At 37.1% G+C, this 4,475-nt stretch overlaps 1 non-coding gene across 1 annotated transcript; it reads right to left on the minus strand.

The window, feature by feature from the left end:
- Nucleotides 1-409: 409 nt before the first annotated feature.
- LOC112650597 (U6 spliceosomal RNA) lies at nt 410-513 on the minus strand. Its single transcript, XR_003130305.1, has one exon. It is a non-coding gene; the product is annotated as a U6 spliceosomal RNA (small nuclear RNA).
- Nucleotides 514-4,475: the final 3,962 nt, after the last annotated feature.

The raw sequence follows: 4,475 nt of genomic DNA on the forward strand, positions 1-4,475 counted from the left end.
CAGCAGAATGTAGTATTGCAACAATAAATATAACATATGAAGCATGCAGTTGCAGTTGGATCTGTATCTTACATAAGTGTAAAGTAGCAATTCCATAGCCATCTATCAGTCAGGATCAATTTTCTTGATTGACTTTTTTCTAACAGTCGTAGTAGATGAATTGAATGGAAACATCATAGGAGCCATTACTCCTGTTTTCCTTAGGTATTTGATGGTGATGCTTATCATAATTCCTGCAATATGGTATTGCTTTTTTTTTTTTTATTTTTTATTTTTTTGTTTTTTTTTTGTATTTTTTTTTGTATTGCTTTTATATAATCTCTAAGATAGAGGAGAGCTTTTAGAGTTTTTCTTTTTGTTTGTTTTTTGTTTTATTTTTAGGGGGGAAGGGTTTTTTGGGTTTTATTGTCTTTATATGAAAGGCTTCAAAAATTTGCATGTCATCCTTGTGCAGGGGCCGTGTTAATCTCTATAAGATCCCAATATGAGTAGATATGCTGCAGAAGTAAGCACAGGTTTGTTTTGACCATAGTGGTTCTTACTCCACAGGTCATAGATCTATGTGAGGATTCTATTAGGTGTCAAGTATATCAGAATTCGACTATCCACCTGGGGACCAGGGAAATAACTGCAGTTTAGTTGTATGGACATGTTAGATACATTGCATTGTGACACAGTCTTGGGCCAACACTCTATCTATCATTATGCACCCAAGGACTCTACTCATGGTATTTCAGTTCCTCCATTACCAGTCTCAGTTCAGAATCTTTATTTATCAATCCTTAATTTCTGTTTCCAGGTATACAGTTTGCTGCTATTGGCCACAAGTCCTTTTTGGAAAAGATCAGAGAAGTATTTATTTAACTTACTTGCAATAATATGACAAAGTTCATTCTCAAGGGCACCTGGATTTCCCTTCAGGCAATGGCTTCTTGGTCTGTGAACTGACTTAAGTCTGGAATTTTTGTGAAAGAACCACAGCTTTCCATTTTAATGGCTAATGCCAATTATCAGTTCACAAGCTATGATCTTTTTGTTGTTGTTATAGTTATAGAGATCAAGAAACACACTACGTCACTTATCTATCTTTGCTCTAGGACACTATGATCTATTTGTCATCATCACAGATATGTATACCAAGACACCCTGATTTCTACTATAGCCATGTTAGCTATTAGAGTATTTAAATCTATCTTGCTTATAAACATTAAGTGCTTCCACCTATAATTTTCCAATCCAGAATCCAATTATTTCTACTTACCCTGCAGAGCACACTTCCATGGCATCATTTTCCACTGCCATTCAATCCTACAGAGGACAGGAAACATTAAGTTGGTTTATCCTTTATGTCTTAGCAGTGTTTCTACATTGCATCATCCCACTAAAGGAAATGGCCTCTCAGAATTTTATGGGAAAATAGTTTGACGTTACATTCTCATGTTGTATGTAAAAATCCATCCTAACATCTCTATTTCCTTGAGTATTTCTTTCTCCCTTCATATTTTGGCAAGGAAGTACTAACACTCTCACCTCATTTACTATAGGCTAGGATTGTACCCAAGCTTCAAAGAATCACGCAACAGAATCTGAGGACTAACTCTACTTATTGTATTGACTCATTTTAGGAATGAGTGGCTCAAATTCAATAAATTCTCCCACATTTAATAAATTCTCCCCAGCTCTTACCAGTGCTGGTCAATGCCTCATGGCTGAATCTCTTTCTGAGCAGTGTCTTTGGCCACAGACAGCTGCCTCAACAAGTTTTTCTTCCACTAGAGGTCAGTCCATTTAAAAACTGTTCTATGAAGTAATTCAAAGGCCCTTTCCCTGGATTCAATTTCAGACAACTTTGATGGTCCAGAACTCTTTATTGGATTGACTGAGACGCCTTCTTCAACTGCATCACAGTACTTCACTTTCTCCCTTTGCCCAATCCTGTTCTCACTAGATAACCAGTGATATTTCCAAGAGCACTCTTCAATAAAAGCTTGCATGCAAATCTTGATTTCAGTGTCTGTTTCCCAGGGAAGTTAACCAATGCCAAACTTAATATTTTACAGTGATGTTCTGACACTTTTAGGGTCTACTACCACAATTATCCCACATCTGTCCTGTACATATTAATCAGGTCCCACAATTCCAATTAAATGACTTTGTCCTGGAGAGAGTACTGAAGTCACTTGCTTTGTAAGAGGCCTGGAAATAACTGTTGACTGGGCAGCTACTGAAGAGCACAAGCAATATTTGGGATGCATTTGCTTCCATGAGGTTTTCACATGTACTTCAAGCTAGAAAAACTGCTCTCTTCTGTCAAGGGGGAGAAACTCTCTCCGCTTTTGTTCAGGAAAATATGGAGTTCAAAATTCTCAGTTCTGTCCAAAAAAAAGTCCCCATCTCAATTCTCAAAATCTTGCTCTTTTCCAACTGCAATCCTGAACTACATAGACAAGATCTCTCAAGGCAACATATTTGGTCTCTGTCATATTTCTTTCACATTTAAAATTAAATCTTGGGTCTGATTTTCTGCAAAGTGCCCTGTACCCATAGATGTTAAGGCTCTGCATAAATGAAGCCAGAGGCCCTCTGGTTTTCACAGAATGCCTCGAGTTGGCAACTGACTGCTCTTAGCCTATAATTTTCTCTTTCAAAGATTCCAGTATCATTAACAAAAGCCAGCCCAGTCCACAGGCCTGTAGTTATCATTGTCCAATACCATATAAGCATGTAACCACTGCAAATCCTGGGGTTTTATCTTCCACCTGCACCTTAGCCCAGTTAACCACAAGGGAAAGCCATAGTAATTGTGATATCATGGTATGCCAGAGCTAATCACCAGCCTCTGTAATACTAGCAAAAGAATCCCTATTACAATAGGACTGGTCAGTAATGCAGCTTTAATAAATTATCCTAAGGGTCCACTTTCTAGGGCCATTGCTGATATCAACTGTCTTAGATTGTTTCTTAGAAACAGAGCCTGAAGCAAAGACTTATGTGTTGATGCTTTATTCGAGAGTATGATCTTTGGGAGCAGGAGTGAGGGCAAAGAAAAGTGAGACAGGGAAAAAGAGAGAGCTGATACAGGGGTGAAATCTCAAACTAATCACTATGTAGTATTCAGTGTGATTGATTGCTTTATCTCTTGGGACTATTTTCCAAGAGGGCTTATTCATGACTACTCCTCAGGACAGGCTATGCATGGGAGAGGAATGGAGAAAAATGTATTCTCTTCTTGCTACTGTCTTCTGTTGGTCAAAGCTTTACCTTCAGGGTTGTAATTTCTTCCCACTCCTAGTTTGCTTTGGTTTAGGCACCAGATGCCCCTCTGGAGTCTTATGTCTCACATTAACAGGAAGTCTGGGAAAAGGACAACACTTATGCATTAAATCTATGAGGAGAAAAACAATTCTGTAGCCTTTTGAATTTGGCCAGAATCCACACAAAGGGGATTTTTGTGGCTGTGCCTGAGGGTGAAAAATTACCCAAATGCCTTTGGAATAGGTAAAGCAAAGAAGATATGAAAGAACATTTAAATGCCACCTGATAAAACTACTAACTTTGTGACTTTTTACTTTGTACCTTTGACTCAATTGTTTCCTCTGTAACATGGAACTGATAATTGTACTATTTTAATTGGTTGCTCTATGAATAATAAGATATCTTATTTATAATTTTTTTTACAATTCTTGGACCACACATTATTAACTATTGTTGCTATTTCTATGAAGGAAAATTCTGGCAACCTAAATGAAAACTTGAAATACCTCTAGTTATTATTTAATCCTTTTGTAAAAACACTGTGCATATAGAGTACCATAAAATATTTGCTAAAGAATTTGGGGTATTTTATGTCATGAAATAGTGAATGAGGGAAATGCTCATTAAATGCTGAACCTGAATTGAGTTTCTTATTTTTACTTAAAAATAGAGATAACCAAATTGCTACATAACTAATATAATGGGAAAGAACAATTTTTCCCTTCTTTCACCACTTCTGTAGAAATAGAAAAACCCAATCATACCTCTTTCTAGATGCAGTTTGTACTAAATATGATTGTAGACTAGTATATTTGGAGACTCTTTCTAAATTAAGACACCTACTCATATATACATCATATTAGAGATCAGGTGATCAGAGATCACACTGCATATCAAGATCTGATATGCAGTATGTATTCCTTCTCCTGTCAGCAACTTAGTATACACTTGAGAAACATCTGTCTCATTACATGGTTAAATTATTTAGGAAATCTAACCTCATCCTTGGATCAGGGGGTGGGGGTGGGGGGGAAGAGATGCTGCTCTAGCCAATCCACACATTCAATTTCTCATAGTGATTGAGTATCTTTTCTCGGCCTTTTGGCTAAGATCAAGTGTAGCCTCATAATGATTGACTCAGAAAGACTTACATCACCTAAAGCAATTCAATAAAGACCAATCTCAGTATCTGTTGGAGACATGAGTATCAGGGTTACTGA

The sequence above is a fragment of the Canis lupus genome, chromosome 11 (assembly GCF_003254725.2).
Source record: "Canis lupus dingo isolate Sandy chromosome 11, ASM325472v2, whole genome shotgun sequence".
Classification (NCBI taxonomy): domain Eukaryota; kingdom Metazoa; phylum Chordata; class Mammalia; order Carnivora; family Canidae; genus Canis; species Canis lupus.